General features: G+C 33.5%; 1 protein-coding gene across 8 annotated transcripts in view; it reads right to left on the reverse strand.

The window, feature by feature from the left end:
* LOC143226396 (twitchin-like) overlaps positions 1-14,161 on the reverse strand; it is a 217,123-nt gene that overhangs the window by 62,490 nt on the left and 140,472 nt on the right. The gene's annotated exons all lie outside the window — the stretch shown is intronic.

Below are 14,161 nucleotides of genomic sequence, written 5' to 3' on the forward strand. Positions count from 1 at the left end.
TTGGCGGTAACGCCCTTGTTACTGTAACAGTCAGCTTCCACTGTAGTTCCTGTCAGTTATATTAATAGCTTTCAAATACCCGTATAATTTAGTTCATTATGCACTAAAGTGCTGCTTGCAGTTGACCTCGACAATAGAATACCGTCCAGCCTTAAGTTCGTTTTCTTCTAACGAAATTCACTAGCCTAAAGTCACAGTTGACCATTTAATGAATTCACCCTTTAATTATTAGAACAGTCTATGGTCATCAAAAAAGGTTTCAAATCCCGATACTGAATGAATATGTTGTAATGCATTGCATGACAAGAACTAATACGTTTTATTTTTATTGTTATTAAAAACTTATAGTCGAACATGTTGATATTAATAACTTAGTAAATTATGAACAATGTTTCTTTTAAGAGCTGAAAGAACTAATTTGTTTTATCTGTTTTTTCCTACCTATATACACTCTATATATTATATTTAATTCTTTGCATACTCCAACATTTTTACATCTACGCAACTGGTCCAATTTTATTTTAAAGCTGCATTCATATTAATATTAAGATTCTACTATACATAAATTCAAACATGTACAAACTTATTAACCTTTGAACGTTTCGCTTTTACTTTCAAAAAATTAGATGGGGCTGAGAGATATTGTGCGATTTTTTTCACATTGATATAGAAGATCAGAAAAAAACAAAAAGCATTCTTCATACTGTAAATGATAACCTGAAATATTTATCGTCTAAATACCTGAAAACACTCTAATCATCATTATTTGAAACTTGTAGAAACAGGTAAGTAGGAGGTCGATAGCCATGCATCTTTATATTGAAAATGCATAGCATGCTTCACTGTGATAGAGGCCATGCCTAGCCAGGTGGGTTAAGGCGTTCAACTCGTAAGCTAAGGGTCGCAGTTTCGAATCCCCGTCACACCAAACATGCTCGCCCTTTCAACCGTGGGGGTATTATAATGTTACTGTCAATCCCACTTTTCGTTGGTAAAAGAGTAGCACAAGAGTTGGCGGTGGGTGGTGATGACTAGCTGCCTTCCCTCTAGTCTTACACTGCTAAATTAGGGACGGCTAGCACAGATAGCCCTCGAGTAGCTTTGTGCAAAATTCCAAAAAAAACAAACCAAACTAACAAATTTTTGTGTGTTTAGAAGATCGTTCAGGCAACTAACAAACGTTGAAAACAACATTTTCATACCTGTTGAAGTTTTCTCAATCAATTCTGAATTAAAAGCGAGTTTTTATGTCGATAAATATAAAATAGATGGCATTTTTCTTTGTGCAAAAAACTAATTGCTTGTTTTTTTTAGTTTCGCGCAAAGCCATACGAGGGCTATCTGCTCTAGCCGTCCCTAATTTAGCAGTGTAAGAATTGAGGGAAGGCAACTAGTCATCACCACCCACCGCAAACTCTTGGGCTACTCTTTTACCAACGAATAGTTGGATTGACCGTCACATTATAACGTCCCCACGGCTGAAAGGGCGAGTATGTTTGGTGTGATGCGGGTTCGAACCCGCGACCCTCAAATTACGAGTTGAACGCCTTAACACACCTGACAATGCCAGGCCAAACTAATTGTTTAAAGAAAACTCGAAAACTTGCATTATATTGTTTATATTATGGGACGAACGCGTGCCACGCGTACAATGGTTGTACTAATGTCAATTGGCTATCAAACGCTTTTTTTGCCAAAAATTTAAAGAATAGATAAAGACAAAATTGAATCTCGGACATTTCGGAGACACACGAGCCAAAGCCCAAAACTGTTTTTCACATATGCCACATTATTAAGTGGAATGCTGTACATATGAGAAAGGTATACGTATTAAATAAATGAATCATTTAAATATTGCTGTTGTTGTATTATATAGTTGGATATGAATGAAGCATAAACCTGAGAAGCAGAATATCTAGTTATTGTATTTAGATTTAAAATAAAGAACTTTGAAAACATTGAATCATTATCAACGAAATATATTTTTGTACACAAAATATTTTGTATTATTAATACATTGTATTTGAGAATAATCGCCATCTTTAATAAGGTCTTAATATTTTGTTCTTGATAAGGCGGGGCTATAAAGTAGTAATTTTTTTTAATTGTGGTATCAAGATGTGTCAAAATAAGCTGTCTTCGTCTGCCGCTACTTCGTTTTTTTACTTCTATAATGCTATAAGCTTTTTTTTTTATAATATCCTCTAAAATATTAACAAAGGCATCAGATTCACTACCACCAGTAACGAAAATAGTGTAACAAGTCGTTCTTTGCGTATGAAGCGTATTTAAACCTAAGACCTATTTAAGGCGAACTGTCGATTTTCACTCGTCTGTATTGAAAAAGATAGAAACCTATCATACTTATAAACTAGTTAATTTTAAAAATTATGGTATTAATAAATGCAAAACACAACTGTCGTCATGTTTTGTTTTTTAGTGTGTGATTTTGTTTTTGTAAATTTCTTTCTGTATGCATATGTCTAAGTAACATTTGTATATCATAGGAAACCTGTAATTATTTCCCTTTGCTCAATGTGGTAGTTGTAGTGCATCGAAAAGGAATACAATTGTGGCAGTGATTATTAAGGCTAATCGCTGTTGATTATATAGCAAGTAAACTCGTGCTTCGCTTACAAAACGTATTTAAAGTTTAGGCCTAATTGTCGATTTCTAGACGCCTGTTTGAATTTATATTGGGATATCATGGTATTTTACGGAAAAGTAAATAACTAACTTAATGTGTTTCCCTGCATGTTGTTTATGTTAGTGCAGTAATTGCCTTCATGTTAATACTATAGATGATGTAGTTCTGAATTCACGTTAAACGTCGTTCACTTTTGTACTCGCATAAATGTGGAAGTACTACTGTATAATTAGCCAATGGGAATATAGGGTTTCCATATGAGCTAGCATACATACATGCATGTTCTAACTGACACACACTGTTCTTTTAATTACATTCGTTATACGTGCAATAACAGGGAAAAATGGTAATACAAGATGAATAACAGAATATTGTACATATCATATAAACAATTAATTCAACTAAATGCGTTACCTGAGAAAATGGAACTGAATCTTGCAAAATTAATTAACATTTATATTTTATGTCATACAAGTTAACACGAAGAAAAAGAGCACAAAATTCAATAGCTTATGTTGTATACCATTAACAGGAAAAATAGTTGAACATTTAGTTGTTGATGTTGAATATCATCAAAAACATACAACAGGAAGAAGGGTTGAACGAGATTTAACTGTTGATATTATATACATATATATAATCAAACCCATAGAAAAGGGAGAGTGGGTGAACAGAATTTAACTGTTTTTGTTGTGCACTATCAAAACCATGTAAAAGGTAAAAGAATTCAGCAGGTTTTAACAGTTTGTAGTGTAGCTTATCAAAAACAATCAAAACGATATAAAATTGTTCAATAAGATTTCTCTGTTTACGCTGTCTATCATCAAAACGATATAAAATTGTTCAACAAGATTTCTCTGTTTACGCTGTCTATCATCAAAACGATATAAAATTGTTCAACAAGATTTCTCTGTTTATGCTGTATATCATCAAAACGATATAAAATTGTTCAACAAGATTTCTCTGTTTACGCTGTCTATCATCAAAACGATATAAAATTGTTCAACAAGATTTCTCTGTTTATGCTGTATATCATCAAAACGATATAAAATTGTTCAATGAGATTTCTCTGTTTATGCTGTATATCATCAAAACGATATAAAATTGTTCAATAAGATTTCTCTGTTTACGCTGTCTATCATCAAAACGATATAAAATTGTTCAATGAGATTTCTCTGTTTATGCTGTATATCATCAAAACGATATAAAATTGTTCAACAAGATTTCTCTGTTTACGCTGTCTATCATCAAAACGATATAAAATTGTTCAACAAGATTTCTCTGTTTATGCTGTATATCATCAAAACGATATAAAATTGTTCAATGAGATTTCTCTGTTTATGCTGTATATCATCAAAACGATATAAAATTGTTCAATAAGATTTCTCTGTTTACGCTGTCTATCATCAAAACGATATAAAATTGTTCAATGAGATTTCTCTGTTTATGCTGTATATCATCAAAACGATATAAAATTGTTCAACAAGATTTCTCTGTTTACGCTGTCTATCATCAAAACGATATAAAATTGTTCAACAAGATTTCTCTGTTTATGCTGTATATCATCAAAACGATATAATATAGAAATGAACTGTGTGAGATTTTACTATTAATAATATATTTCATCAAACCATATAAGACCGAAAATGACTAAACAAGTTTCAACCCCTCATAACGTGCCTCAAAGTATATAAATGGGTGAAGTATTGAACAAGATCTATTTGTGTATGTTGTATACAGTAAAACCATGTAAAACCATTTGTGTATGTTGTATACAGTAAAACCATGTAAAACCATTTGTGTATGTTGTATACAATAAAACCATGTAAAACCATTTGTGTATGTTGTATACAGTAAAACCATGTAAAACCATTTGTGTATGTTGTATACAGTAAAACCATGTAAAACCATTTGTGTATGTTGTATACAGTAAAACCATGTAAAACCATTTGTGTATGTTGTATACAGTAAAACCATGTAAAACCATTTGTGTATGTTGTATACAATAAAACCATGTAAAATCATTTGTGTATGTTGTATACAGTAAAACCATATAAAACCATTTGTGTATGTTGTATACAATAAAACCATGTAAAACCATTTGTGTATGTTGTATACAATAAAACCATATAAAATTAAAAGTGGTTAAACAAGATTCAACTGTTCATGATCTGGGTATCACCAAATCCATAAAATAGGAGGAAGGGGTAAACAAGGTTCCATATGTTTATATCTTATCATAATCATAGAAAAAGTAGAAGGGTGGAAGAACAATAAGCTGTTTATGTTACATACCATTAAAATCATATAATAGGGAAACGGTTGGAGAAGGTTTAGTTACTTATATTATATCTTATCAAAACCATACAAACAGTAGAAGGGTGGAGAAACGTTCGACTGTTTATGTTCTATATCATTGAAATCACGTAATAGGGAGACGTAATATATTAATCATATAATAGGGAAACGGTTGGAGAAGGTTTAGTTACTTATATTATATCTTATCAAAATCATACAAACAGTAGAAGGGTGGAGAAACGTTCGACTGTTTATGTTCTATATCATTGAAATTACGTAATAGGGAGAAGTGTTAAACAGAATTCAGCTGTTTGTATTAGATTTTATCATAACCATATAATAGGGACAAATGTTTAACAATATTGAACTGTTTATATTATATCTTATCAAACTACAAAGAAGGTTTGAAGAAGATTCAGTAAGTTGCTCTTGTTAGATGATGTGCAAAGTGCAATTATTTCATGTTTTACTGAACTTGACCTGCAAAAGGATATTTACCTGATGTAAAAGAGAAAAAAAAAGAGACATGAAAAATATCTGTTCTTAGAGAAGTAACAAATGATGTTAGGGATGGGGTTTTACCATTTTTTCTTGATTATCAAAATACAAAATATTTAGTAGTACATGGACTGTTTAATGATTTCTCATATTTTGTTCTGGTTCTTATAAACACAAAGACTTTTATAACATAAATAAAAAACCGACTCAATTAAAATATATATATATTTATATTTGTTCCAACCTGTTATTTACATCTTTCTGTAAAGGCCATAGCTGGTGAAAAAGAGCAAAGTTTGGTGGAATGTGCCAGAAAACAAAGACAACGTGTTATTAGATGCTTTTGTGGGTGAAAATATAACCTTGGTATTTCTGCAGCTTTTGTTTTCTACGTGTTGTGCAGCTGTTCAACTTGTGTAGCATATAACGCACAATAAAGAAACTCGTTTTCTTTCAATGTTAATGGAATGAAACGTTGTATTTATACTTGAAACAAGTTTTCTTTGAATCGCTATATCAACTTGTTTCTGTAACTTTCAAGGCGTCATATTTCGTTTATTTCAACTCACTTTTTGTAGCCAGCTTTCAACTCTTGGCAGTATAACCACACGTAAACTCTTTTTTTTGTATGTGTTAGGGGGGAGATTTATCAAAAGTTATATATTTACTATTTCACAGTTCAAACTCTGAAAGTGGCTCGCATTTAAAAACTTTGCAGTAGAGTGTACGTAGCCAGGCAACTGGTAGCTGAAATGGTTTAATCATCTGTCATTTTGAATTTTGCGAAATATTACACGATGGCTATCTGTGCTAGCCGTCCCTAATTTAGCAGTGTAAGACTAGAGGGAAGGCAGCTAGTCATCACCACCCATCGCCAACTCTTGGGCTACTCTTTTCCAACGAATAGTGGGATTGACCGTAACATTATAACGCCCCCACGGCTGAAAGGGCGAGCATGTTTGGAGCAACGGGGATTTGAACCCGCAACCCTCAGGTTACGAGTCAAATGCCTTAACACACTTGGCCATGCCGGGTCTAACGTCATATGCACTTTTGCATAAATAAATCACTTTCATTGAAATTGGATCACATTTTGTTGTGCTTAAAATATTGACAACCACTGGCTATAGATTTCTCTAGACAAATCGCGACGTCACAACCTTATCGATCGTTCTAGAACCCAAGCATAACAAATATGACAATAAAAATGCTCTTTGTAATAAACAAAATAACAGTATAACTGAGTTTTTTTTCTTCCCGATTTGTAAAAAATCCTTAGGTTATAAAAAAAATATTATTTTCATAATCTACATAGCTGAATTATGGAAAATCTGTTATTAAAGCCAAACAAGCCCATTTTTAAAAGCTTAAATTCACAGGCCTTTCTAACTGAAGGCATATACAAGTTTGGATGCCTATAAACATTTTGTGGCAGGATGTGCGTCAGACTGTGGAAAGCGCACGACTCGTGAAATTAAGTAACCTACTAGAAGATAAATAGCTGTTACAATAACGACTAAACTGGACCTAGGTGTGTTCTAGTCAATCATTATTTGTTTAGCAGTATTTCACGTGTGCTGACGATTGGCATCTTTCAAAATTAAGAGGGGATGGACTTGTTTTTGAGGCTGTTTGCCAACATTGCTTTCGTTTATTACATGTTTTAGGCTTAGAATTTAGATTCACTTGTTTAACGACATAACGCATAGGTTCTAAAGTTAACATCTGCATTTGCCTTAAGTAGGCTCTGTAGTAATAGGGCTTTTGTTTATATCAACATATGTTAATTTATATGTTTAGAATGCGACAGGCCTAGGCCTTTAGGCAAATCAAAATGATAAGAGCAGAAAAGTTCCCAAAACTTTACAACTAATATTTTTTTTTAATATATGATCCGGTCTAAATAAATTCACATTTTTTCATGAAACAAGCACAGCAGTGTATCCGTTACAGACCTCCTAAATACGTTTATACAGGGTGTTCGGAAAGTCACTGTGCTCTGATATATTTATTAACAGACATGTTTCAATATAGAATACAGGAAGTAAATATGAATGACAATTATAAACAATGTTGAAAGTGACCCCCGTTGGCATCAATACAGGCCTGGATCCTTCTTATTTTGTTTCTAAACACCGCTATCAGTTGCTGGCTTGAAATTGAATGAATGCTGTTATCGCTGCTTTCAAAACCGCACAGTGACTTTCCGAACACCCTGTAATTTCTGAAATTTTATTTTTTTTAATGTATATGTAAATATATGTGTAATTAAAGTGGATGTCTAATTATTTCTTCAATCTTCATCGGCTGAAAATCTGTAGAACAACAATTACGGATTTTTTTTTTTGGTTGTTTGTACAACCAACAGCGACACACCCAATTGGTGTTATCACACGACTAAGTTCTAAGCATGCAGCTGCTAGGTTCACCCTGATCAACGAAGAAGGAAGAGCTCCTTTTTAAGTGAATTGTATCTACATCAACTCGTAATTAATTTCCTCATCGTGAACCCTCGATAAGATAATAAGGAAGTGTCCTTCCAGTGGCACAGCGGTATTTCTGCGGACATACACCACTAAAAACAGTTTCCATAACTGCTGTGGGCAGCACACGGATAGCCCATTGCACAGCTTTGTGCTTACGTCCACACAAACAAATCCAAGGAATTTACAAACCAGATAGACGACTCAGAATTGTTTATAAAATCTTATACATAAATCATTATTTGACATAACCGTTATTACAAATTGTGCTATTGTTTGTGCAAAAAATATATTTGTATTAAAAAAGAAAACTGTATGTATCATTTTTGTCGACAAATATCATAAATTTGATACATAAATATCTATTTAACTTGTAAATCTAAGTCATCATTTAACTCACTTTCAGATTATTTCAAATTGTAATACATAATACAATTAATATTATTTTTTTACAGAAACAAAGGACCCAAAGAAGGATAGAAGTTATATTGGAGTACAAAACAAACAAAGGACCCAAGGAAGGATAGAAGCTACGCCCTTGTGCAAATTAATTAAAACAAATGGTCATTTTACAATATTTTCAGCATGGCGGCCGGTGTAGGCTCGCTGGATCCGCTGATTTCCTTTAATTGTCATTTTTTCACACAGACGGCGTCATTAGCTGTGTTTTGCAGTACTGTCGATCTATTTTTGGGATATATGACGAAATTTTGAAGCGTATTACGTCATTCGAAATTGCATGAGAAGGGCAAGGAGAGCAGTCAAAAAAACAACTTCTTACCAACTCAATGAAGAAAACACGGTATCAATGGGGTTTGAAATACAAGAACTGGACGCAAGAACAATGAAGGAAGGTGTTATTCAGTGACGAGACTCATTTCTTTGTACAGGGTCAAAGAAGTCTGCATGCTCGCAGCTCTCCAGGTGAGAAACTTCGAGAATCTCACATCAATCACTTCGTAAAACATCCCTTGAAGAAGATGTTTTGGGGCTTTTTCAGCTACTCTGTCGTCGGAGGCTTACATATCGTAGAAGGTGTGATGCGAGGACCACAGTACATCGAAGTTTTGCAGAGAAGAGTCGTTCCAGAATTGAAAAAGAGATTTCCAGATGGATCTGGCATTTTTCAGCAAGATCTGGCTCTGTGCCACACATCGAAACTTGTGAAGAATTTTATGACTACAACGCGAATAAAGGTGCTGGACTGGCCTGGAAACTCTCTGGACTTAAATCCTATTGAAAATCTTTGGGCGATTTGTAAAGAAAGACTTTGGGGAAAAGACTGTACTACGAAAGATAAGGTAATTGAGACCATAATTAAGGTGTGGTACCGTGATCCAAAAATGAGTAAAAATTGCAGTCAACTCGTGGACTCGATGCCAAAGCGGATTAATGATCTTCTGAAAAATAAAGGTGGTCATACCATGTATTAATTTGTGAGTAATTTTTGGATTCTCAAAAATAAAACGCAAAAAATTGAAAAAAAATCGTAATTTTCCGTCTTGTTTCAAGTAATTTGCACAAGGGTGTATATTGGAGTACAAAACAAAGGACCCAAGGAAAGATAGAAGCTATATTGGAATACAAAACAAAGGACCCACCCAGCCAAGAAGATAAACTATACTGAGGTACAAAACAGATAAGAGTAGAAAGTATACGTATTTGAGAACAAAATAAACAAACGGCCCAGTTAAAAGTGGAAAACAAAACAATTCACACACAAATAATTATAAAATAAGAGTTTATTTTGCTTGTTGTTATGCATAAAACTACACTTTGCCAATAAAAGGTATCGTAACTATAATATTTTATGTCTTAAGTTTGCACATTTATCGCTGAGCTACTGGCGGGAAGAGGAATATAAAATAAAAAAAATTAGCGAAAATAGGTATGAACCCCAATCTTTCATTATATTCCCCATTTATCACCAAATAATACTGGTTTCGGGGAATTCCACCTCTCCTCAATAATTCTAACCAAAGGCAAATTCAAAGAACATCACCAGTCTTCTTATAGTTGCGAAATGTATTTTGAACTGTCTTCCGTTCACACAGTGAATCCATATATTTAAGCCTATAAAAATTTATATTTATTGTGGTGAACAAACGAAAACTTAAAACATCACACATCTACGTAATTAGTCACAATTATCATATTATACTGAATCTATTTAATACATCAAGGTTATTAAATACTCATTTTTAACTTCGTTCAATGTAGCATGATGTTTCTATAGGCATTTTTAAGACACCTGGGCTAAATGGCCACATTAAGGACACCAGTGAACAAGCTTAGCTGTTCCTAATTTCGAGCTATTGACCAAAGGAAAAGTGGGTAACCAATTAGTAGCTCCTGCCACGTGCACGGCTGCTCTTGATACCAAATCTGGATTGGTCGACGCTTTCGTAATGCGCCTACAGCTGAATGTGCTTAGCAACTTTGGCGAAGGGGGATAATATTTCCCTGAGCGTCCCGGTTTAGGAAGGTGTAACATCTTCCCTTTTAAAACCAAATATTTGCCAATATATATATATATATTACTTAGTAACATTCGGTGAGCTTCAACCTTGGTTCTTTGTTTCTCAGTACCGTAAGCTAACTATGAAGATACACCCAGCCTAGGAGTTCAGTTTGTCTACAATAAAAGATTAAAACTTTACAAAAATCAACTGTATGACTTCCTAAAAGTTATCACGCCACAAGAGCTACACAGTTATTGTCTTTTATGGAAAAAGATTACAGTAGCTAATCTGCTTTCTCTTCGCCACGTGTAGTCAAAAGCCTCGTTTTAGCATTGTATATATGGAAATTTTTCCTAAATAATCAAAGGACAGCTAAATAGAGTTCAAAAATAATTTTTGTAGCAGTATTAGAGGTTACAAAGAGTTCTTAGAGTCACTTATTACGACACATGGTTGAATACGCGGAGCATTAGTGAATATTTTTATACCTTTAAATAATTTCTTAATAATACTTTTGTGTACCAAATTTTGTTTTGATTATTGTAAGGCTCTATCATAAAAAAGTCTATATGTTGGCCTAACATGACATAGTGATTAGGGCACTCGGCTCAAAATCTGTGGGTTGCGGGTTCGAATTCCATCATCGAACATTCTCGCCCTTTCAACCGTGGGGTAATTATAATGTTATCAATCCCACCATTCGTTAGTAAAATAGTACAACAGTTGACGGTGGGTGGTGCTGATTAACTGCCTTCCCTCTAGTCTATCACTGCTAATTTAGAGACGGCTAGAGCAGATAGCCCTCGTGTAGCTTTGCGTGAAGTTCAAAACAAACCCAACTGTACATCTTATTTCCATTTCGGTCTAACACTTTTTCGTGGCAGATTTGCTAGATCTCCTCTAAGATGTAGCTTTGGTCTTGGCTTTAAGTGGTAGACATTAAAAACTTACTAATGAACATTCGAAGATCGTATCCTTCCTATGGTTGGAAAGGCTAGGCCTATATAATGTAGTTTTTTTTAAAATGCTTGCTAGTGAACCTTCGAAGATTATATCCTTTCTATTGTATAAAGGGCTAGGCATTAAAAATTCGCTAGTGAACATTGGAAGCTTACATCCTTCCTATGGTTGGAAGAGTTAGTCCCACATAATATAAAATTGTTAATGGAACTAAAAGTGTCGATTCATCACCGTTTCTCGAACTTAACAGTGAGAATAGTAGTAATAATGAGACACAAGTTAAGTATGAAGTAGTAATAATGAGACACAAGTTAAGTATGAAGTAGTAATAATGAGACACAAGTTAGGTATGAGGTAGTAATAATGAGACACAAGTTAAGCATGAGGTAGTAATAATGAGACACAAGTTAGGTATAAGGTAGTAATAATGAGACACAAGTTAAGCATGAAGTAGTAATAATGAGACACAAGTTAGGTATGAGGTAGTAATAATGAGACACAAGTTAAGTATGAGGTAGTAATAATGAGACACAAGTTAAGCATGAAGTAGTAATAATGAGACACAAGTTAGGTATGAGGTAGTAATAATGAGACACAAGCCAGGTATGAAGTAGTAATAATGAGACACAAGTTAGGTATGAAGTAGTAATAAACGAGATCACCGCCAGGGTATGAGTAGTAATAATGAGACAATAAGTAACGAGTAGTAATAATGAGACACAAGCCAGGTATGAGGTAGTAATAATGAGACACAAGTTAAGTATGAGGTAGTAATAATGAGACACAAGTTAAGTATAAGGTAGTAATAATGAGACACAAGTTAAGTATGAGGTAGTAATAATGAGACACAAGTTAAGTATGAGGTAGTAATAATGAGACACAAGTTAAGTATGAAGTAGTAATAACGAGACACAGTTATGTATGAAGTAGTAATAATAGAGACACAAGTTAATGAGGTAGTAATAACGAGACACAAGTTAAGTATGAGGTAGTAATAATGAGACACAAGTTAGGTATGAGGTAGTAATAATGAGACACAAGTTAAGTATGAAGTAGTAATAATGAGACACAAGTTAGGTATGAAGTAGTAATAATGAGACACAAGTTAGGTATGAGGTAGTAATAATGAGACACAAGTTAGGTATGAGGTAGTAATAATGAAACACAAGTTAGGTATGAGGTAGTAATAATGAGACAGACATGAGGTAGTAATAATGAGACACAAGTATAGTATGAAGTAGTAATAATGAGACACAAGTTAAGTATGAGGTAGTAATAATGAGACACAAGTTAAGTATGAAGTAGTAATAATGAGACACAAGTTAAGTATGAAGTAGTAATAATAAGACACAAGTTAAGCATAAGGTAGTAATAATGAAACACAAGTTAGGTATGAGGTAGTAATAATGAGACACAAGTTAGGTATGAATCATCGTTAGCTAAGACTTGCTTCTCTAACAGGTTGGCTGCGAGGTCTTTAGCATGGATTAACTTATCATATAGTGGAAACAGTAAATATAAGGTTATTTAAGGGAAAGCTTGATAAATATTTGAATGATAGGGGCTGGCTTCAAGATTATATAATGAACATATAGTTGCTTTAACTGAGTAGGACAATCTTGTTGTCTCTAAATATTACGTTATGTAAACTACACACTGCACTGCTGTACTCTAACAATAAATCTGATTATGAGAGACAGGAAACTAGATCGCTGTGTTGTCACATACCTTGACTTAACAGGTAAGATGTTATGATAACACGTTTTACTTTCTTCACTATAAGCACTTTCGCAGTTTATTTTATCAAAGTTGTTCTTAAAGTATGGTCATCCAGATTTGATCCATTAGTATTAATATTTTAAATCTTAACTGAAAGATTTTTACTTTCACTCAATGAATTATATAACTAGATATTTGAGATACCATAAAGAACTGCGTGATAAGAGTAAGAATAGACATACGAAATTCGAAGAAGATCAAGGAAGTGATGAATAAGTTGAACAACATTATATGTACATGTTAACCACAGTTAAATAGTTTATACTTTAGTATTAGTAAGGACGCACTCGTTACTGTTGTTGAACTTGTATTCGTTCGGTAGTACTATTTAAATGTGAATTATCATAAAATGATTAGCATTTTGTACAGAGTGTAACCTAGTATCTAACAGAAGTTTGTAAAATATATAAAGATAGTCAAAAGGTAAACCAAAACTGCATATGTTTAAGAATTGTTGGTTATTTTTAAGGCAAACTATATATTTGATGCGCATTATTTAAGGTTTTTATTATTATAAGTAGATGGACTAGCTAAATAAAAATATTATGCTATACAACTATAATAGTAGTTGTGTATCTGATTACATGAATACAACTAATAATACATTAGCCTTGTTGGACTTTTGCCAGTAAAATTAAAATGTTTTTATTTGACGTTCACACATTTTGTAAAACTGAACAGTACCATCTCTGCCACGTAATACTGACCTCAGCACGGATAGCCCATTGTGTAGCTTTGCGCTTAATTACAAACAAACAAAAACACTGGCCTCATACTGGCCCGTAGTGAACAGTGTTTGTTTCACTGTCTGTCTTGTCACACTTGACTCAAGTGCATGAGAGTGAGGAAACGGTAATCTCGTTTATTTCCAATGTCACGAAACAGTGTGATTCCAGTACCCTAAGGATAAAGCTAGTAGTGGCGATGCTGCCCTACGAGAATCAGCTACAGTGAATAAGCAATTAATAACGAGAATAGGTGAACACAAGAACAAATTTTGTTACACGGTTAAGGTTATGTAAACTACACGCACG

The sequence above is a fragment of the Tachypleus tridentatus genome, chromosome 9, assembly GCF_004210375.1.
Source record: "Tachypleus tridentatus isolate NWPU-2018 chromosome 9, ASM421037v1, whole genome shotgun sequence".
Lineage (NCBI taxonomy): Eukaryota > Metazoa > Arthropoda > Merostomata > Xiphosura > Limulidae > Tachypleus > Tachypleus tridentatus.